Genomic DNA, 24,954 nt, shown 5'->3' on the forward strand with positions numbered 1-24,954 from the left:
CAACTTGACTGTCTGGTCATGATTGCTGGGCCCACTGCAGATGGGTCAGCAGCAGAAGCGTGTGCATGTTGGAGCATAGATATTGACGCCCAATGGGCAAGGTTGGTTCTGCTGAGAGGGGGCCTGCCTCACCCATGTGGCAATTAGATAAGCACAGTCAGGGCATGCAGAGCCCTGTTTGTACTATGGCACTGCTGTAGTACTATAGAGGCCAGGGATTCCATGGACAATGCCACAGGCAACATACTTTCATTTTGTGCAGCCAGTGATGCCATTACCTCACCATGTCTGTGCTCCTGTCTTTCATGCAACACGATCTGTGGCACTGACAACTGCACACATCAGAATCATGATGTTGCTGGGAATGCTCATTTGCATGTGCAAGTAGGTGGACACCCTCTGACATGTGCCCATGCACACTAGCTGCATGCCCATGTCTACTGTGATGAGCAGTATTGCTGTGTTGTGGGGAACTGTCAACATCACCACATTTGAAGCTACAGCTGCATCCACATGACTGTCACCATCTTGGCCAGACTTTATCACCATGTAACTGTCCTGTGTGCCAGTGTCCATGCTACCATACTGCGATGCAGCAGATCCCACATGGGGATCAATGGATGGGCTAATGGAGTATACAGGCAGTTGATCGGCTAAAAGAAGAAACAAATAACACAAATCAGGACAACATGCTTACATGACATGCTGGATATCATTAAAGACATATGACACTTATATCTCACCACAATGTTACAGATAATACTGACTTACCCTTAGGTCTTGTCTGTGTAACAAGTGGAATCTACATAACAGGGAGTTGACAATTATGTTACATATCCACCTTCCATAAAATATGTGATGAATACAAACACAACACACACATGAACAGTACTCGTGGAAAGCCTTCTCAGTAGAAGAGGGATGAACTTTAACTGTTTTAGGAGAAACAAAGTCAGCATTATTAACCACATCATTGCCAACATGGACTAGTCCAACAGCATTAAAACATACACTAGGTATTACATAGGCATACCACTTCTTTGTGCATCTGATGATGATGACACAGTATTAATGGAGGACAACAACATGAATAACAGCAATGGCATATGTGAAAGATAGGTAATAGCATACCAGTGACAGACTCACTCTGTTGTGAGTTTGTGTGCTGCACTGTGGATCCTCCAGTTTTAAAGAGAAAGACATCACAGTCATGTTTGCAGGCAACCAAATATTAACAGGGTGACATATATGACACAGTAACAGGAGCTGTGGATACTCACGTGACGTAAGGTGCACATGTTGGCCAGATCTCCCTGTGTAGAAACACAGGGACATTAATGTCATGTATCACAAGTCTGCTAGAGATTTCTGCAACCTATGTACCTATTGTGCTAACATGCCAGGTCTGTCTGTACTTGTACCTGCACAGCTTGAACCTCCAGTGGATCCACCTAGAGTATACAATGTTAGGGAAATATCAGTATGACAGTAAACAGCAGTGCCATGAAATGAGGCTAAAGCAGTAACAGGTAGTGGTTACAGTAACACGGTATGGAGACCTTCACCTGCCATTTCCTGCTGTCATGCAAATGTAGATGGGCCAGTGAACATAAATGTAAACAGCATTACACATGCTAGTTGCACTGTTCTGTCTGTACTGCAGTTGTATGGCTACATGTCATTACACTTATGTTGATTGTCATCACCCTTTGTGGATCTTTGTGCATGATTCAGTTCTGCTGCTAAAAATCTAAAATTACATTACATGAATATGCATGCATCAGCAATATCTGATGATTTGCTCTATAGTCATCCATGTAATCTAAAGTAACACATACATGTTCAGCCTGGAATTCCTGCTTCTATCCTTTCCTGGGTATAGGACTCTCCCCAGTCATATGCAGGGATGCAAGAAATACTGTGAGCTCATCGGTGACATCCCTCAATCTCTCATACCATCATAACCTGTTAGCTGCGTGGAGGTTCATGCCAGAGCACCATCAGCGGCAGATCTCACAGAATCGATTATGACCTTCAATCCCATTAATCATGTTGGTGTTGTCAGCCTATGCTTCAGTCCTCCATACTGTATTCCTTGCCTGTGCAGGGAAACTCTGTACATGTTGTAACAGTGCATCTATTATAATCTCATTTTTCTGTTGGATGAATTTTCACCCCTACGGATGTTTGCCATCTGAAAGACAATGATATGCAGATGTTCATATTCATGTGAGGGCCTGCTTATGGCGATGATTATGAGGACAGCTTATAGCACTGTAAACACTACGTATTTGTATGTAATTTAAAAGTCTATGAAACACTCACTGTGAAATATAGTAATGTGACATGTAAATACTTACAACAATGTCTGCAGACATAACAGTTGTAAAAGCAACATAACTTGTGATATCTTTAGAACCTGTCTGTGGGATTTAAACCGTTCATAGTACATATCCATTGAATGGAGTTGCTAACACAATAGCATCATGGCACAGGAGCCACAGTCCCCATGCATTTCACATTAAAATACTAGACAAACATATTTGCTGTAGCTGCAATGCAATTGCAGCTTAACAAGTATTCAGAAACAATCTGTTATATGATAGGTTATACATTATGACCTCAGATCAACTCAGTCATTACTGAACAGTGAATGCCATCCACTTCAGCACAGAGGATCTGTAAATTATTAATTGAACAACTTAAGGAAAGTGTTGGAAAACCTTAGGATCCATAAGCAGGCTACAGTTAGTATGGATCCTGCTTTTATTATTCCAGTAGTTATAAGACACATTTTAAGAATCATTAATGAATACATACCCATAAATGCAACACAAATACATAGTACATATGGATACTGTCAGAATATGTAAGTGTCTGTACATACACCACTGAGTGTGTGGAGTCACCAGCAAGATATACAGATAATCCATAAATCTAGCGTTATGTACTGTTCACTTTTGCTGTGTAAATCTGTCTGTACAACTGCATGTGGGAAATTACTGCATGTCCTTGATGCAGATGCCAATATCTGTATGCATACAGGTAAATCACACATAACTCAAGTAAGTTAAAAATATTTGTTATAATGCACACATTCTCCACAAAAGTGTAAATCTTAATACATACAGCTAGCAAGTGCCAGTTTACCTTATCAGCTTCCTATGACTCAATTTGACAGCAAATGAAACCACCTAATGTGCACCCATCTTTAAGTACCATTTGTGCCAAATATAATTAATGAGGTTCATTAAAATTCCAGGTTTTGGAATCCCATTATGCACACCCATGTAAGTTCTAGAAATTCAGCAGATTAACCAATAGCTCAGCATAACAGGAAGGTGCTCCATGCAAGTACCAAATAGGTATTAATAAATGGAACCATGTGTGTAGCATGTGCCCATTATCTGACAATGATCTGATAACATAAGAGACACTGTTAAATATTGATTTGATATTTTTACAGATCAGACCATTGCTTCCAGCAAACTGAGTGGGACCTCAGTGATCAATTTTCAGATCTGATTACTTTTTCATTTAGAGTACTGACATTACCAAAATGGCTATTTCCAGGAGGCTTTGATATGCCTGAGCGTGCAACTAGACCAGAAAGGTGACCACCCATATGCTGACGATTTATGCTGGAATGGAGCATCACATGAAAGCCAGGTCATGGAACTTTGCAATGATCAAAATTTTGAATCAGATTGGGAAGGCCATCGATGACATACAAGGATCTTCCGAACTGGAGTGCAGGTTCACCAGAACTATGATGACCTGCATCAGAGGGACACAGAGGAGCTTTGTTGGAGGGTCACCTAGGTGCATTGACAGCCTGTGGATGGCTACAGTAAGTGTCATAATACAATATATACCTAAGGATTCCTACAGAATTTTAAGATATAGCTGTGTCCCAAATATATCAGATACATGCCTTTTATAACCATTAAGTAGCTTCTCTAACCATTAGTTTGTCTGGATAATTAAAAAGATGTGGTGACTGCTTTCCATATAAGAATGGGTTTTCTTCCCATAATGTTAATTTATTTACTAATGTTTATAATGCACATAATACTGAATACTGTAGATGTACATCTGTTTTCCAACATATAGCAAAATAATTTCACACATCCGCTAATGTTTATAATGCACTTAATACTTCCAAACATTATAGATGTATATCTGTTTTCCAACATATAACAAAATCATTTTGTACATCCACTGTAGTTGTGTGTCACTGACACCTGTAGTGCCTAGGCCGCTGATGACTATGCATCTTGTAGTTATCCATAATACTTCAAAAGTATCGCCTAGTCTACCTATGTGTGGATAGAAACTCTTAAATAACTTCTTTACTTCCTTCCTCTTAATAAAGTGAGCATTCCTATTACAGTCTCATTTGTTTAAGCAAAGAGAAATACCTGTCTGATTGCTTAGACATGTCTTTTCACTAATGTGTTGATAGCTGTTATTTCTTTTGGTTATAATGACCAGTAGCAGTTATGTCTCAGATGTCTCCGTATTAATCAGTTATACACAGGAATGCAGATACACACATGCAATAACTTTTTGTTGTGAAAGAACATGCACTGACTGTTAGCTTGCCCTATAAAGAAACAGGATAACATGCCTGTATTTTGTCATATTGTGGGTTCAACTCCACATAGGGAAAACATCATTATATTGTTTATCTTTGTGCATTTCACACATTGTTAAAAATTATTCTGTATATAACTGCTTATTGATACTAACAGTAATTTTCTGCATACTTATGGGTAACTCCTTTTATTCATTAAATCTCTATGGATATCTTCATAATCCTTAATGTTCTGTTTACAGCAGCTCTGTAAGTGCAGGATTATGTATAGAACTTAGTACAGACTGTTATATTTCTGACAAAACGTTTTTTGGAATATATTATTATTTGCAAAAGTGTTATCAAGAGTGGTTTTGTCATTTATTATTAAATTCAATTCAACAACCACCTTATCCTTATGTTTTGAGGAAGTCACATGGATCAATCTTTCAGATGAAATGCAGAACAGTGTGATATAGTAATGTATGCATTTGATTTGTGATGTGAACTTTGCTATGGAATACCTTTAAATGTAGTCCTCCCACATACCTTATTGTGTCCTTGATGTGGAGCACCTTTTACATCTCTGTTAACAGAAGCTATGTGATACATGACATTGTCCCACTGTATGAGGTATTAAAGCTTTCAATTGCTGTTACTGGTTGCAACAACAGGTTTATGTTATATCATCAAATGCTTAAAAAAATGAACGATGAATAATCAACAACATGTAAGCGAAAGCTTACAATCTTGAAAGTTCAGAACAGCAATTTTTTTCCAAGGGAAAAAAAAAAAAAAAACGAAAAAAATGAAAGCATTCATAAAGTGGGGGGCTGTGCCCCCCACACACCCCCTACTTAAATATACCAACTCTGAGGTCGCACTACAGTGCCAAAAAGAGCAAAGTAATGGAAGTGGCCAAGCGAATACTTTCCCTGGGAAAGAATTTGCTTAAAAGTCACTTTGCTATTTTGCCTTTTCGTTGTTTTAAGTTCGACCAAGACGCATTTTATAGAATGCATCTTCAGTCATCTAATAGGAACCCACAACAACTGTGCTGATATGAATTCATTCTTGCAACTTATTTACCTAAATGCCCAGCACATTGTCCTTAGCTAGGCAGGTAGGTATCACGATTAAAGTGTGGATGTATTTTTGAGCTGCAGGTTTGAATCTCTTGTCCCCGATCTGTATTCAAAGATGTAAAGATCTGTGTGCGCAGCATTGCAAAATGTATCTGGTGATTCTGTGATTGTCCAAAGTAAAGTTTTTAAAACTTGATCTGAGCAATGTGTATCCCTGTTATTTGAGGTTTACATAATTTCCAGTTTCTTTTTGCAGGTGATGAGGCCAGGACCTGAAACCATGCCTTGTGCATTGAGAAGATTCAAAGACTTGAGGAGCAGTGGAGGGAAAGAGGTATGTTGCTTAAGTTTTCGCTTTTGTTAAAGGTATCTAATGTTTGTTACAGGTATGCATTTTTTACATTATCATGCATATTGCTTAGAATGCTGGAATATCCATCATGCATCAGTAAATTGTGTGATTACAAGTCAAATTCATATACAAATATGTTTAAATATCAGTTAGCAGCAAGCCATATTTTCTTAAGATAGTTTTTGAAATGTAGCCCACGGCCTAAATGACAGTCAGGTCTGTGTAACTGTCACAAATGTTTTGAGGTGGATGTTTTATATAGAAACTTGTAATGCTTTGATTGCTGTTTATAATACATGTATTGGTCTACTTGTATGTGTGGATGTGGTCTCTAGTGTCTAAACTGTGGTGCATAGCCTGTCTTTTGCATACTGAATGGGTGTCTGCTGTGTTAGCATTCACACTGTTATTGGCAGACTGTGTGGCCTGCCCTCCAGTTCAATATTTTTATTGCATCCGCCTACAATACCTTGGGTGTTTTTATTGAAACATACTTTTATCCTGTGTTTGTGGATACTTGTGAAAATCAGCAAGCATCATTAGGATGTTTGCATTTTGCATGCTATGGATTGCTAACAAATGTAGGTAGCTCATGCATACAGTTGTAGGCAGACAATATTGTTGGTACAACATATACTAGATTCTCATGTGTCACAGGCTGTGACTGTGTTTATGACTGAACATTATTGCCATGCGTTACTGTTGTATTCCAGGTACTGATGTGGGGTCAGCCAATGACCATGCTGCCTGGTCCAGACATTTTTGATATGGCTTGCATATTTTCCACAATATTAACATCTCACTTTGTTTTCATTTTAACAATGCTAATTGATGGCTGCTCATATGACTCATTACATGCAGAAACTATCATTTACATTGACACACAGACATGATGCTCAGGGAAAAGGAGTGGATATAAATAATGTTATCAAACACTCAGCTGTACAGTTTACTGAGGCAGGCATCACTATTAAACAGTGCGGGTCCTAATAATAATGTTGTGATTTGTAAGCTTTTCTTTTTTCAAATTCCAGTTATGGTAATGTTGCATGAGGCAGTGTAGGGCATGCTTCCATTCAAATATCAGGATATATTACATGTGCTTACTTTGCATATGCTTGCTATGCTTAATGCTGGCCAATAAACAAGTGTTCGGTCATGTCATGCTTTCCACTGGTAGGCTGTGTTATGCATGCCACTCCATGGCCTTGCTTAAACTGCTCCCACTGCATGAAGGGTACAGTGCCCCTGTCATGTTCTATTATTGGACATATCCATAAGTATAGACAAAGTGAGCTAGGGAAGATGCTGTATGCATGAGAAGCCATTCTCTAGCAACAATTCTGTTGATTATAATTGTATAATTGGGACTTGTTACTGTTTACACCATTTCAGCTTGAACTGTGATTTAAATATGAACATCAGTGTATGCTAATATATCTTCAGCCTCATATTTGTAGATGCAGAAGTCACATATGGACGGATGTTAGTTAATGTATCCTAGACTGCTGCTTGTAGATCAGTTTCATTTTAATGTCAGCTATGGGAATGTGCAGTTTGATAGACATTTGTTTTTCATTGTTATGGCTTTGGACTGCTGATATACATCACATATGATGGTGCAGAGGACTATGATCATAACATAATTTAAAATTTTCTGAGGACTGTTTTTGACTGTTCATTGTGGCACAGTGGATATGTTAGTTCTCAGGCAGTATCATGTATGTATATGTAATTTCTGACCTGTGTTGCAATTTATCTTAACACAGCATGGGACCCATGGATAATTGCCAATCAGGAGTAGATGATGAGTCCATGTCGGCCACTGTTGGAGCACTTAGATGAAGATGACTATGATGATGATGAGGATGATGATGAGAAAGCTTCACCAGCACCTGCATGAGCCATCATGCATGTTGCACCTGGAAGGGACAAAGCCAGAAAGAACAGAGAGATGATTACTGGGAGCAGATCCAGGAGGTTGTGACCAATGTGTTTTGAACACAGATAAGGGGCATGATAAGAAATTGTTTCCAGGATATGGCACAGGCTATGCAAGACACATTTAAGTAGAAAGCCCAAGAGATCATTCACGATGTTCATCCCCATCAAGGTGGTCCCTCAGGTTCTTATGTATTGTCTGCCTGCTCCAGTTGTGTAATGCTGCCAACCTGCTGTTTGCCATATAATTCACTGAACTGTATATGCACTGTTGGGCATGCATACCATGTAGCTGCCATGCTTATGTGTTACATGTGCAAACATACAATGCAGATATCATTATGTGACATTTAATTATGTTTCAGTGTGTGCATGACACACATTAACATAGTACACTTTCCTTCCCCATTCATTCATTCTTTCATTCATTCATTCATTCATTCATTCATTCATTCATTCATTCAGCTGTTCATGCATTATGTAAGCTTAACCTGCAGCTGTAGCTGCAACAGTTGCCATGTAAACATGTGTTTTACTGAAGGAAACTGACAGGCAATGCATGTTGTCCATAGTCCAGCAGTACCACTGTGGTATGGTTAAGATCTGTGTATTGGCATATCATGTAAGTGCAACAGAAGGACATTTTATTGCCCATATGTTTTGGATGACAGTTGCCATGCTGACTCACTGGCATGATGTCATGTTGTGTGCCATGTGTCGGCAGTGTTGATGTCATGTAGAGTCATATGACGGTATGTCATACCTATGGGCATTCCTCTTTTTTGAATGCATTGAACCCCAATTTAGTATTTATTTATTCACTGTGGTAAGCTTAATTTATTCATTAACAATACAGTATGCCACATTTGCTGTATGTTACATTTCCACATTCAGTCCTTATTCATATAAGGTCACACCTTTTGGCAATATTTGTACATATTGACTGATGATTGTACATGTTTCTGCACATAGTCTGATCCATACTGAAACACCATTGTGCCTTTGACATGTCAGCATTCACTGAGTTATCGTTCCTGTGCTGTCTGAATGGAGAAATGATAAAATCAGCAAGCAAAGGAGAGCAGTAATGCTGGAAATGAATTCATCCTCAAGTCATGGTGAGTACCTTCAAGAGATGGGCCCTGTCTTTACAAAATCTCACCAAGATGACACTAATATATTTATATAGCATATCTCATGGATAGAAGTAGGTTACAAAATAAAAAAGATAGCTGGGTGCACAAGACCAAGGATAAAAAAAGTACCCAGGCCTGGTAGGCCCATTGGTGGCAGGACTGGAAAAAATGACAATGTAGAACCTTCAAGACAAGGAAATATTACAACAATTGGTTAGGAGAGGCTCAGAGGGAGGATGGACCTCCTGTTTAGAAGGAAGTAGCAGTCCACAAAAAAAACAAAAAAACAGACAGACTAAAAAAGAGCCATAAAGATGATAGAGTGGACTGTTGAGGATAAAATAGAAATGATATATTGTTACTATTATGTAAGAAGTTTAGATAGAAGATATGTAAAAAGATTAAGAGAGAAATCAGAAGAAAGAAAAATACATAAGAAAACTGTCAGAAGCTTGAAATGCAAATGTGTATTCAGTAATACAACAGAGTCATGAAAAACATTATATAAACCAAGAAACCTTGGACCATTTGGAAAAAGAAGTGACCGAGAAAGTGTGAAAATATAAAGAACAAAATCTAGAGATTTTTGAAAGGTATAAAAAAGAAACATGGACATAGGAAAGAAAGAGAGAACTGATGTGCAATATTTATGCAAAGAAGAAAGCCAAACTAATCAATAAAAAACACCAGCTCCAAATATACAGATACAAAGATATTTGATGCAGGCAAAGGCATCCATATATGGAAACTTTCACAGTCCAAAAAAATAAGATCACAATGGGGGAATGTAAAATAAAAGATTAGTAAAGTAGAAGTTAAAAACATTAGATGAAGTTATGGAATACATGTGAAGTGAAGGCTTTAGTGTATAAAGTCTAACACAGGTTATGTCACAGCATGATGGAACAATTTGTCCCTGAGTAAGGAGAAACAGGAAGAGTGGAGATAACTGAAGAAGAAATATGGACATAGGAAAGAAAAATAAATGTATTATGGTGCAACATCTATGCAAAAGGGAAAGCAAAACCAATCAATAAAAAAGCAACACCAGAGATATTTGAAGGCAAATACAGGCAAAGGCATCCATATATGTACAATCTGACAATTTAAAAAAATAAGAACACAAAGGGGAAAAGTAGAAAAGAGGATTAGTAATGGAGATGTTAAAGAAATAGAAACTGAAGTTATGGACTACCTATGATGAGAAGGATTTAGTGTAGAAAATCTAGTAACATTACAGCATAATTGAATGATGATTCCTCAAATTAAGGAGAAACTGGTGGTGCGGGAAGCATCTGATCAGTTGCCATATGAAGATACTTTGGAGCCTTCAGTAGGAAACCCGTACAAAGGTTCAGCTGGAGTTGCACAACAAGGGAATGAACAGGAAATGGTGGCAACTCTGACAGAGTCAATTCTGTGGAGTGATAGGCCAGTGAGTTCCCATATGAAAGAGCAATGGATGACACAAGATGAAGCTGAACAGAATATGTCGCAGGAAGATGTTCTGGAACTTTCTGTAGAATGCCTGCAGGAAATGGAGATCAAAGAAAGTGCCCTTAGTTTAGAAGAAAATGATCTAAGGGAAAAGTTGCTTGATTTAATAGAGATGGATAGACATATTAAGATCAATGAAAGAAATAGATTACAGAAAATTAATAAGACCCAAAATGTTGGAAGTTTGATAAAACAAATGATCATAGTAATCAAGACTGCTCATAGAAATTGATGCAATATAACAGAAGTAAACAGGATATATTACTGTGCAGCTAAATTAATAGTAGATAAAGTCTTACCACAATATTAGAGGGGAGTAAGAGAAAGGAAGGGAAGAAATGAAGTACCATCATGGAAGTATTGAACAGAGAAAACTATAAAGCGATTAAAACAAGAAGTGTAACTGTTAGAAGAGTACAGATGAGGGAACAGATGAGCAAACCTACTTAGGAAGATAGACATGATAAAAGCACAATGCAGTATCAGAACAAACCAGGTCTATCATACACTATTGCAAATAATAAACTAACAATGTTAGCACAGGCAGAAAACATAGAAGATATGCATATAAATATAAAGGAAAAGTACAAAAAAAACATTTCTTTGATGCCCCAAAAAAGTTTCATAGATAACTGGGAAACAAGGAAAAAGGAATATATCCCAAGTACAGAAATGGGAAAAAGGGGTTGGGGATGGATGGATTGATGGATCTGCAATTGTAAGACTGCAAACATATCCGTTGACCTCACAAGATCCAGACATAGTGAAAGTTTTAAATCATGAGGAGAGTAAGCCTAAGATGACTTTTCTGCTTAATTTAGTATAAGCATATTGGTGTCTAGTGGGAAAAGAAACCAAACCAGAAGTAAACAAAAATCAGGCAGCAACTGAATGTGCCAAAAAAGAAAAGAAAGAATATAAGGTGAAGGATCAGATGAGAAAGCAAGAAATGTGGAAAAGGTGTAAATATAGTTGCAAATACAAAAAAAACTTCTAAAAGAGCCTCATATCAATCAGGATCTGACACAGGAGTGACTAAGGAGAAGTGAATTTAAACCAAAAGATGAAAGGTTAATATTTGCAGCCTGGGACAGTTGACTTTGTATACATTGGCTTACAAAGTCCATTGAATATGCCAGAGAAACAGACAAATTCAAGTTTTGTAAAACGGAATTGAAAACAGTCGCACATCTTGTTGCTGGGCGTGATACACTAATGGCAAAGGGCCTGTATACTGAAAGGCATCATAATGTGGCAAGACTATTGCATCGGAGACTGTGCAAACATTATAATATCAAAGTACCTGAGAAGCATTGGAAACACGAGCGTCAAAGAATTATAGAAAATGATGACATTTATATCACATAGGATCACCCATTACCAACAGTTCAAAAAACAGATGCAAGAAAACCAGATATAGTGGTCCATGAAAAGAAGACAAAAATAGCATTGATCATTGAAATTGCTACATCCAGCGATTACAGTGTCTTACGTTCAGACTGCCACAAACTCATAAAATACCAGGATTTGTAGGCAGAAATGAGGGCAATGTGGAAGGGCACCCACACAGTTCCAATAGCAATAGGAGCAATGGATCTCAAAAAAAGAATTTACAGTCGTATTTAGATATGTTACAGATACATGTGACTCCATATGAGTTAAAGAAGGAGTCAATTCTGGGCACATTGTGAGTGCTGTGAAGAGCACTTTTGGTTAACAACAAAGATTGAAACAATACTGATTTCATTAACCTTAATCATACTTTGATTTAGGAATGGACTCCATTCCCATCATGGCATTAGAAACCCAAAATACTTGGATAAATTAAACCAGCAGAAGTACCATTGTACCTATGACATGACAGCACTCATAGAGTTATTGTTGATTTGTTGTAATGATGCTATCAGGAGCATTTTATAGGCAGGGCGCATTAAATGCACCTGCGGTTGTTTATCCCATAATAGCATGACAGTTTATGTGCATGTGATTGAAATTTTTAGCTTGATTACCTATGCCTGTTGATGTTACATGATTGCAAATTACTATGTATGTGTGATTTATAAATGTCCATTTTGTTGGACATCAGCAAAGCAGTCTGCCCATGTGACTTAACATTTTCCATTTGCTTAAATATGCTTCAATACCACCGTGTATGGTGTACCCATGCATTTGTAATGTATAACCGTACCTAGTTGCCCTGCTTTATCATTGTCTTCGCTGGTGTAAGCCCAGGTTGTCCACCTCCCTTCCACCTTTGTAGTTATGTAATATATTTTGCAGATATGTTTGCCTTTGTTGCATTTGTTGTGCATTATCATGTATTATTTTGTTAACATGGTTCACATGTGCCAACTGTATGGCCACTTTACAGATGCAGGACATCTGCACACAAGTCACTGGCTACTGCTTGCGATACATTTCTTGTTCTCAATATACTTGTGTGTTAAACACTGTATGTTGTTGAAATTCTTATGCACTACCTGATATTTTTTTAAGCTGTAATGGTAGATTTGTGCCAATATTCTTGCATTCATTGTTAGAGTCTTGGTTCTGTCTTCTGCTGGAATGAAATAGCATTTCTAGATCTGCATTTGCTCATCTGTGATGTTGCTTGTCTTATACTTGCACTGCTGACCGACTACTTGGATATGTGTTTATTTATCCAATGTGTATTGTGATCCTTATTTAATTCTCTATGATTCACCATACAACGTCCTCGCATGTAAGGCAGGTGCAAAGGCCAAAAACACAATGCAAAACACAAAATGTGGCCAGCACAATAGAATGAGATAAATATAATATATTTAATGCAGAAAGGCAAAAACCATAACATCAGACTGGTTTCGGCCCCAAGGCCTTCTTCAATGATACTGAAGAAGGCCTTGGGGCTGAAACCGGTCTGATGTTATGGCTTCTACCTTTCTACATTAAATAAATTATATTTATCTCATTCTATAGTGCTGACCTAATTTTGAGTTTTTAATTCTCTGTGACACACATCTATCACTGGTGATACACATTCCAGTATGGTTGTCACAGGTTGCAACACGTCATAATGTGATAGTGCATAGATAGATTGTGGTGTCAAAGCCATGCCCTGAAGCTCAATGCCAAAAAGTGTATTGTCATCCCCTTTGGTAAAAACTCTGTACCCATGAACTACCACATAGCTGGTAGTCTACTTAATGCCAAAAATGTGATAAGAGACCTTGGGACACAGGTGGACAGTAGTCTCTCCTTTGATAATCACATTGCCACAGTGGTCAGAAAATCCTTCTACGTGGCTCACCTCATCACAAAAGGTTTCTCATCTAGAAAAAAAGAGGTCATTGTTCCCCTCTACTCATCACTCATTAGACCCATTATAGAGTACAACGCTCCTTTTGGTATGTACCTCACAAGACATCTATAACAACTGGCAAGGCCACAGAAATACCTCAAAAAGAGGATTACTGGCCTCAAACAGATGCCCTATGCAGACCATCTCAAAAAACTCCAGCTTTACTCCGTCACATATCGCCTACTCAGAGGTGATCTCTGCCTAACATACAAAGCTATGTCAAACCCAGAGCTGTTGGACATGCTCCACTTAAAGAAATCCCAATCCCTCCAGGCTACATGCTCTAGGGACCTAAACCTTGTCACCACAATAAACAGAACACACTGGAGGGATAGATTCCTGTCCCAGAGACTTCCCATTCTCTGGAACAGAGTACCTATCTATGTCAAACAGAGCTCCTCATTAGCACTCTTCAAGAAAAATCTTGATGATTGGATGGGAGATAGGAAATTCACCCCTGGGATCACTTCTGTGGCTCTGCTCAACAAGGGCACAGGAAAATAATTTTCTTGGGTGGCGAAAGCCTGGGTACATTTTTGGCTAGGCTTATATAGGCCCTAGGGCCAATAGCCTAGTACCCTCCTATGAACCTATGAACCTATAAGATATGTTTTTCTGGATTTTTACCATGACTGGTATGCATCCCCACCCTGTCTGATGAATTTCCATTGCCTGTATTGTGAACCGTGCTGTCTGTGTAACTTACCTGTCCTTGACATTTTTTCCAACCTTTGTCTGTCATGTGTTGTGATACTTGTTCTGTAGGTATACCTGCTCTGATGGCCTTGTCCTCCTCTTTCCCTATATTTACCTTTCCTCTTATTCTTAAAAAATAAAAAAATGGGGCCTATTACCTCCAAAAACAAAAACAAAAAAAGAACATTGCCCATGTCCCTCTGACTTTCCCATAGATTTCTCTGTTCCAACATATCTCTTGTGTGTGTCCCTTGTCTTCACTCACACCCCACACAGTTTCCCTGAGTGTGTGCTTTGCCTGTGTTCCTCATATGTATCCCACACCCATTTTAGCCAGTGTTAGTTGTGGCAACGTTGCCATGATTGCCCTTTGCCTTTATTAATTTTTAATTAGAAAATTTACTGATTCCATCAGAATCTATAGCTAATAGCTAGTACATTTTAATAATAATGGGTTTTTACTGATATTCCATAGTTGCCTTTCAGCTTACTAATTCTGTTTTAGATATGTATTTATGACTGTCAGGCTGCTTAGATTGTGAGATTCTTTTTGTAACTTTATTACTGTACCTAACTCTTTGACAGAGATTTTTCATTACTTATGGATTAATTGTGAGGAATATATACTGCACCGATGCCAGTGAAATACTCTGTTCTGCTCTGAGATATTTGGACTTCACTGAGGCATATTTAAATATTGCATTGTTATCCACAACTTTGCCACTGATATCAGCATAATGTGCGAGATTCCATGAACTTTATGGAATCTAGCCCTATATGTCCTGTGATTTTTAATTACAATGCTATGATACACATGTCACATGTCATTGCTGGAGCCTTCCTGTGTCCTGACAGAGTGTTCTTCAAACTATCTGGAGATATACAGAGCTAAGTATATTTTTCTGGCACTTCAGAGTTGTGTACTGTTAAATGTTGCTTGACTACTTTTATATCATTGCTGGCTGACTTCAGAATTGTGCACTGTTATTTTTGCTTCACTGTATAGTTTTTCAGATCTCTGGTGAAGGTGTTGGTTTTCCCCTACCCATCCTCCCTATTCCTGTCTTGTTGTTTAAATTTGGAGGCTTTTGCAGTTGCCCACCCCCACTGTAGATTTGATCTGGGACACTCCCCCAGACCCATTTATTTACCTCATTCTACCTAATAGACTCCTTCTGCACTTGTTTTTAGTCATTTTTAATTTAATTTCATTTTTTAAACTGTTTGTTCTAACATTGCTATGTACTTAAGTGTGCTAGCTTGCACTGCATCTGGATTGTTTTTACTGCTGTTTTAGCTACTTTTCTGTATAAAAAAAATCTAAGCCTGTTTACTACCTTTCCTGTAACTAGTGTAGTCCAGATTCAGATTTGCTGTATACAGGACTGTGAGCCCCCCAAGCTTTCTGTGCTGGAGGGAAGCCTTCTAGCATATCAATGGGAATGCTAAGCACTAGGTAACCTATCTACCACAAAAGGAGTGGTCCTGACCCAGAAATTGTAGTTATTGGCCGTTTGGGTAGTTTTTCCATCTCTCTCAACATTCTGATTTAAAAGCCCGCATTTGCACTTGTTTCCCCCCTTTCCTGTAACTAGTTTTGTCCAGATACAGATTCTTAGTTTTAGCACGTGAATTTGCTTATTCGTGATCAGCACTTGTTCAGAACTTGTTGTAAGCACTAAATAAGCTATTAATTACTACAGCACTCGACCTTCCTCATTACCTAGAGGAAAATAGTTTTGGTACTTACTTTCCTCACTTGCTTAGAAAAAACAACTCTTGTACTCACTTTCCTCACTTATCTAGAGGAAAATAATTTTTATTCAGGCATGTCCAAGGGTCAGCTCCCAGTGTTTTCTCCTATCTACCTGATGAATCTGGGCATCTTGGGGCAATGTAGAAATTGCCTCATGTACACAGACAACCCTCTCCTCCTACCACCCAGCACTACAACCTGTGAGAGATGCACTTATCTAGCCTAACTGGAGATAAAGCTCTCTCCAACCAAGACTGAACTTGACAGTCAAGAGGAGAAGGCAAACACTTGCACCACACCACACTCATCACATAGTCTCACTAAATCTACACCACCAAAATCCACACATAGAAACACAAAAACATTCACGGAGGCTCTCAATAATAATCTGCTCAAGCAACAGAGCCCTCCAAAGCAGAAATGCAAGCAACCTCCACCCCCCCAACACAACCCAAATGATACCTAGCCCACAGACTCAGTGTGCCACTCAACCACAGACAATAAGGCAAAACAATGTACCCAACACACTAGTCATAGGTGACTCTATAGTCAGGCACACTGATGTCCCACTCACCAGGCTAAACAAGGAGAAAGTTACTGTCAGCTGCCTGTCGGGTGCCAGGATCTGCCACATAACCCACACACTCAGGTCACTCCACAACAAGTACAAATATGACTCTGTCATTGTCCATGTTGGTGTGACTGACCTGAGACATACTTCCCTGGACTACATGAAAAGAGACATGGAAGAGCTTTCCAGTCTTGTAGCCCAGGCAAGTATGACCCTAGCCATGAGTAGCATTCTGCCATCACCCAAAATGATACCACAGTACAAGGACAAAATGATTGACTTCAACAACTGGCTAAGCTGCTGGTGCCATTTTAAAGGGATCCAGTATCTGTCTGCCTGGGATGACATTGTCAACAGACCACGATGCTTTGCCAAAGATGGCCTGCACCTGTCACCCCTGGGATTCCGGATACTGGCTAAGGTTCTTGCCGCCCCTATAGTGTCTTTTTTAGGCAAGGTTCAAATGACAAATTCACCACCATAACAGGAACATGCAAGCAAAAACTGAAGGTGATTCTACTCAATGCCAGAAGTCTAAATCTCAAAATGCACTCACTCGAGGCACTCCTTAAAATGGAGAACATCGATATCTGTGCAGTGACTGCGACCTGGTTCAAGGCTCCAGAGAGCACCCCTGCACTACCAAGCTATAACTCATATCACACTTTTCAGGCATGTAACCTGGACCGGAACACCAAAGGCAGAGGTGTGTCCATATTCATTAAGGATATCCACACTTCCAGGCTAGTTGCTCAGCATAATGCAGCAGAGGTTATCCAAGTGCAACTACCTCTGGGCAAAACTGCAATCCAAATTGTAGCTTGCTAAAGATCTCCCACCATGCCCTAGGATTCTCACTTCTCTTTTCTTGATGTACCGGAAAATATTAAGGTTCAACCAAACACCCTAATAATGGACAATTTCAACTACCCCACCATTAACTGAGAAAACTACTCATGTACCAACTCCTTCACTCAACGCTTTCTGGAATTCATAAACTCCAATGCCCTGGATCAACTTATCCACACTCCCACCAGGGGCAACAATATCCTAGATCTAGTCATTACCAACATGAGTGACCGGTGGTCCACACCTGAAGTCAACACCTCATTGGTCCGATCAGACCATAAGCTAATTACCCTAGCTATCCACATCCTGCCCCCACCCCCCATTACAGAAACTATGGTAAAAAACTTCTCCAAAGCCAACTTCATGCTTCTTAAGACAGAAGTGGTGAACTTCATGACACCCATGCAGATGGACAATACAGTTACGACTACTGAATCCTACACAATTGCACTTTATAAGCACTTACACGAGTGCATGGATCATGCTATCCCAAACAGAACCAAGATGCTATCCTCCAAAAAAATGAAGCCAATCAGGTGGTCCCTTGCCATAAACAAACTGTACAACAGAAGGAAGAAACTGTTGCAAAAGAGGGTAAAATCCCATGAGTGGAGGAGCTCCCTGGTCAGCCTCAGTAAGAAGCTGTGATCCCTGATAAAATCCTCTAAAGCTAGTTATGAAAACAAAATCGACACTGATTCTAGAGACAACCTCAAAGCATTCTATAGCTATGTCAAGAATCTCAATGGCAACACTCAGATCTGCTCTGAGTTACAGCACAATGGCACTAAATATACAGACCTAACTGATATTGCCAACATCCTGGCAGATAGGTTCAGTGCTAACTTTATCCCCCTCTCAACCCCTAAAGAGCCCATCTGTATACTGGAAAAATGCAAAGTTCCTGTAATCATGGCTGCACAGGTAAAAACCATACTCTCCAAAGCCAAGAACACAGCACCCATGGGACCAGACAACATCCCAGGCTGCGTTCTACACTAACTACAGAACGAACTGGCACCCCACCTATGTACCATGTTCAATCATAGCCTCAGCTCAGTCTTTTTGCCCACTGAATGGCGCACAGCGACGGTTATCCCACTCCACAAGGGGGGAGCCACCATGGACCCCGGGAACTACTGCCCCATTAGCCTGATGAGCCTGGTCTGCAAGGCCATGGAACATATCATCATGGAACTTATAAACAAAGACATTGGTAATCTCCAAACTCTGGACCCCACCCAGTTCGAGTTTGTAAAAGGAAGATCATGTCTCCTAAACCTGATAGACTTCTTTGAAGCAGTCACCAAAGCCGTAGACAAGGGTAAGATGGTTCAAACAGCTTATCTAGATCTTTTCAAGGCTTTTGACATCATCCCTCACTCTGGAATTATATATAAACTCACTAAACTAGGTATAAATCCCTATGTCACAAGATGGGTTGCCAACTGGCTCACTGACAGAACCCACACTGTGAAAGTAGCAGACTCCAAATCCGACTTTAAACCAGTGACAAGTGGAGTACCATAGGGTTCAGTCCTGGGTCCTCTCCTGTTTGGTATCTACTTCTCTGAAGTACAGGCTAACACAGAAGGTCTTTGGCTAATGAAGTTCGCAGATGACTGCAAACTAGGAGCCATAATCAAAACTCTCAATGATGTGGACATCCTACAAAAGGGCCTCACTGAGACAGATGCCTGGTGTCAAAGCCATGGCCTCAAGCTCAATGCCAAAAAGTGCATTGTCATCCCCTTTGGTAAAACCTCTGTATCCATGAACTACAACATAGGCGGTAAGTATACTTAATACCAAAAGTGTGATAAGAGACCTGGGACACAGATAGACAGTAGTCTCCTTTGATAATCACATCACCACAGTAGTCAGGAAATGCTTCTACATGGCACACCTCATCACAAAAGGTTTCTCATCCAGGAAAAAAAAGTGACAATTGTTCCCCTCTACTCATCACTCATTAGACCCATTATAGACTACAATGCCCCTTTTGGTATGTACCTTATAAGACATCTACAACAACTGGAAAGACCACAGAAATACCTCACAAAGAGGATTACTGGCTTCAAACAGATGCCCTACGCAAACCATCTTAAAACACTCCAGGTTTACTCCATCGCATATCGCCTACTTGGAGTTGATCTCTGCCTAACATGCAGAGCTATGTCAAACCCAGAGCTGTTGGACATGCTCCACTTAAAGAAGTCCCAATCCCTCTGACCTACATGCTCTAGGGACCTAAACATTGTCACCACAATAAACAGAACATGCCGGAGGGATAGATTCCTGTCCCAGAGACTTCCCATACTCTGGAATAAACTGCCTATCTATATCAAACAAAGCTCCTCATTAGTACTCCTCAAGAAAAATCTTGATGATTGGATGGGAAATAAGAAATTCACTCTGGGGATCACTTCTGTGGCTCTGCTCGACAGTGGCACAGGAAAATAATTTTCTTGGGTGGCAAAAACCAGGGTACCTTTTTGGCTGGGCTTGTATAGGCCCTAGGGCCGATAGCCTAGTACCTACCTATGAACCTATGAACCTATGTTGGTAGAGATGTGATTGTCTGTGTTCAGCAAGGCTAAACTGAAGTATGGAAATTTAGTATTGGGTAATTTTTTAGCTAAAAGACTTAAAGCATGTTCAATTATATACAACATTTATCCAATTTTTGTAGTTTTGCATTTGTGCTTGTTTATTTATGTGTTTCTGTACCTCTTCATCGATAATTCCTTTATAAGTTACAGTACTTGAACATAATAAAAATCTTATTCAGAAAAAAAATGATCAAATGTGGGTAAAAGAAAGGAGAGGCATAACAGCCTACTTACTCTGAAATTATTGTAAAGCAAAATGTGCTTTTTTACCCTTTGAGATGTGCTAACATTGGAGTATGTTAAATCTGCTAAAAGCATACCGCTCAACAGCCCAAATTTTTGCCTCATATTTTTTATCTATTGTGTGGTTTTCTAGCAAATTGCTGAGAACTGAAGTCAATAAATAATGACAGAGATAAGAGTTTTAAACTTCATTATCATCAGCATCATCAATTCCTTTTTTCCCATTTTCTGATTGTTGTCAGGATGTCGTGTCAACTGTCGCTATCTCTCTCAATTCAATGTCACTGTCCTACCTTCTTTGACAGGCATGCCTGAAAGTTATACATCATCGCTTACAGAATCCATCCATCTTTTTACTGGATGTATTCATTTCCAGTTGTCTTCTTCTAGTCTATTCCAAATCTTCTTTACGAGATTGTCTTCTACTTTCTGCACATCTGCTTGAACCATTGTAATCTGTCCTGTTTGATCTTTTCTACAACTGGAGCCACTTTAGCTTCTCTGATGCTCTTATTTCTTCATCTGTCCCTCAGTGTGCATTCTATCACCTATCTCAGGCACTTCATTTCCATCACCTGTAGCTGGTGACCATTTGAAATGTTGGGACTGGCTCTAGTGAGCCTCAAAATACAAAGGCTGAATGGCCAAAGGTATGGACTTACACAAACTAAGTCTGAGAAGCCATTTATCAAAATATTCTCTTTTCTCCAAGGTATGGCAATCTTAGAGTTGGTATATATAAGTGTGGGAGCATTCTAAAAAAGAAGAGCGATTTTCAAGATTCAATCTTCTCCTGTGTTTTTGGTCTTTTTTTCTGGCTTTTAAGCACTTGGCATTTCAAGTGCTGATATTTCTATATGGAGCCCCTCTAGCTTCCTAAAGTGCTCTGTCTTTACAGCCCATGTTTCTGTACCATACAGTAGTGCTGATCACACCACTGTTCTGTACATCTTACTTTTCAGTGCTTTTGGCATTCTTCTGTCATACACTACCCCTGCCGCTGACTGCCAGTTGACTGTAGCCCCTAGCTTTGACTTCCTCATTCAGACTTCCCTTTTCTTCAACCAGGCCTCACAGATACTTGAAGCTGTTAACCTGCTCCACTATTTTCCTTGTATCTCAGTTTTCATTTTCTTCTGATTTTCCCCATTTCCTGCCATTACAACTGTATTATCTGTGCTTAGTTTTATCCTACGTGCCTTCAGATTTGCATTCCATTCCTGATGTTTTTCTGAAGTTCTTGCCCAAAGCCTGCCAATAATGCAACATCATCTACATACAGCAACATTGCTGATCTGTCCCCTGCAGCCTGTTTACTGATGTAGTCCATCACTGGCATGAACAACAGTGGGCCCAGAGCTGAACTTTGATGCACACCCACTCTCACTGAGAGCCCCTCTGTGAGACTGAACACTATTTGGACTTGATTCAGTGGGTCCTTGTACATAGTCTGCACTAATTCTACCAATGTTTTTGGGACTTTGAACTACTGTAAGAGTGCCAAAATCAGCCTTTTTGGGACTTTATCATATGCTTTCTCTATCTGTGGGAATGCCCAGCTAGATTCTCATCTTTCCTCATATCAAGCTTCTTCTCAACTATCTGTCTTACTGTAAAGCATCATGTCGGTTGTACTGCATCCTGATCTGAATCCAAACTGCTCATCTCCCATCTTACTTTTTACTACTCTGCATATTTGTTTATCATCACCATCTCCAGAACTTTTGTGCAGGGTAACATGAGTTTGATACCTATGTACCGCCCACAGTTGTGGATGTTCCCCTTTTATCTTGTACGCTGATACTAGTATGCTTATTCTCCAGTTATCTGTGTTATATCTTTCTTTCCATACTGCTATGAGTACCCTCAGTAGCCATTTCTCCCCTATCTCACCCAACAATACCTTTCAACTTCCTAGTGTAAGAAATCTGAACAAAGCCAGAAACAATGGGGAGGGGAAAGGCCCAAGAACAGAGACAGATTTTATGAGGAACAGACCAAAAATATGAGGGAAAAATCTGTACATTCTGCACCTAGCATCTTTATCATATCTGGTGTGACATCATCTGAGCCTGCTGCTTTCCCTGATTTCATCTTCCTTAGTGCTGTTTTTACCTTTTCTATGGAGGGCTCCTCCTCTTCTTTCATTGTAGCCTGTGTCTGGGCAGTACAGCTTCTGTAGGGTTGTCTTCATTAAGAAGCTGCTGAAAATACTCTTTCCATCTGCCTCTGATTTTCTGTGGACTGGTGAACAGGTTATTGATGGCATCCCTGTGTGTCTGACTATCTTTTTATCTTTCTGTCTTTGCCTTCCAACCTGACATAGTTTATTTGTATCAATTCACTTTCCAAACGCTGGTAGGGTGCCTCTGATGCCTTGTTCTTTGCTATTGCAACTCCTCTCTTAGCCACTTTGTTTGCCAACCAGTATTTGTTCTTAGCCTGGTCAGTCTTTTCTATGCCCACGTTTTCCTGTATGTCTTTCCTTTGGTGACTTCCTTTCTTTATGTACCTTATTTCCATAGTCTTGACCTGGCCACATACCTGTTTTATAGTCCTCACACATGCTGTTTTGAGGCACTGCAATTCTTCCTCAACTCCTTACATTTTCTCTTCTTCCTGAGGTGCTAGAGCCCTGAGTAATTCCTTGATTTTTTGTGCTTTCTCTCCTGTCAACCTTTAGCTCTTCAGCCTAGTCTCTGTTGACCTTGGAACCCTCTCTGACCACTGCTTGCAGCTGATTGTAGTGACCAGTGGTTTATGCTGTGGGGTGACTCTTTCACTGGAGATAACTTTGCAATCTCTGATTTTGTCCCAATGCCCTTTCCTTACAAGGAAGAAGTGTACTGATTTGCACATCAATCATTCTTATATATGATCTTTTTACTGCCTGTCTTACTGAACCATGTGTTGGCTGCCATCAAGCCATTTGCCAGACAGAAATCTAGAATGGCTTCTCCTTCTTCATTCCTTTTGCCCCACTCATGTGGACTAAGGCAGCCCTCATATCATGTTCTGTCTATCGCAATATGTGGTACAGGCCCCCCTTTATCAACACCAGTTCTTGTCTTCCTGCTTTATCTAGTAGGTTCTGCATCTCCTGTCTGAATGCTCTTTTTCTTCACTATCACAACTCTGCTGCAGGTCATAGAATGAGATTACGAATAGTGTCCTATCCCTACACTGTAGTCTGATTGCCATGAGTCTGTCACTAACTCTGATGACATCCTTCGCTGTCTTCTGAAGCCTCTCTCTCACCACAGTTTCTATACCACTTCTAGTTTTTTCTCCACCTTTGTAAACTACTCTGGACCCCAAACCAAATGGCTTTGCTGCACTACCCTTTCATATTAAATATAATTTCAGACTTCATATTCAGAAAATGCATGATAACACGAACCTGTTATTCTAGCTTTCTAAATTTATAAGATCAATATTGAAAATTAGTCAGTACTTTTGGACCTTTTCCCCCACCCCCATTGTTTTGGCTTTATCCAGATTTCTTGTGCTAAGAGGTTGAGAGGTACAGCTAAAAGGTATGCAAGTGGTGATCACCATCGTAGAAAATAAACTCCTTTTCCATTTCAGACTTATTGTCATGTTATGCCCTTTGTAAAAAGTTCTGGAGAATTGCATTCACAAGCAGCTCCTTCTAGATATTCTTCAGGAAAAGCTCTTGACTCCCACACAGAATGGTTTTAGACTCATCCATAGTGCTACCATGACCTTATTAACTTTTACAGATACTATTAACAAAGCCAGAGACGAAGGCAAGCTTGTTTCCTCTGTATTCCTTGATCTCTCTAAAGCTTTTGATCTAGAGTCTCACCAAAAACTCCTCTACTAATTGTCCTCCCCTAGCTATCACAACCCATACTATTGTGGTTTAACAAGTACAACCAGTAGATACCAGTCTGTTAAATGGCTCTCCATTTTTTTCCTCCCTTCCTTCCTCTCAATACTGGTGTACCACAGGGCTCCATTCTCGGCCCTCTATTCTTTAAATTATACACACTAACAATTTACATAACTCCTCTCAGCAAGCTTCCATCATACAATATGTTGCTGATTCTACCCTAATTCTTCCCTAATATGCATTTGTGACAATCTAATACAGCTTCAGAGAATTACTCAGGAAGCCTTTAACTTTGTTGGCTATATGATAATCACTAAAAACTAAACTAAATCCTCCCCAAAAAATTAAATTACTTCTTTTTTTTCCAAAATCTCATTTCCATGAAAAAAAAAAACAGCTTTAAAACTTCTTCTTTAAATAATGCCATGATTGATGTTACCCCAC

Source organism: Protopterus annectens, chromosome 7.part0 (genome assembly GCF_019279795.1).
Source record: "Protopterus annectens isolate FY-2018-M chromosome 7.part0, PAN1.0, whole genome shotgun sequence".
In the NCBI taxonomy this organism is placed as follows: Eukaryota; Metazoa; Chordata; order Ceratodontiformes; family Protopteridae; genus Protopterus; species Protopterus annectens.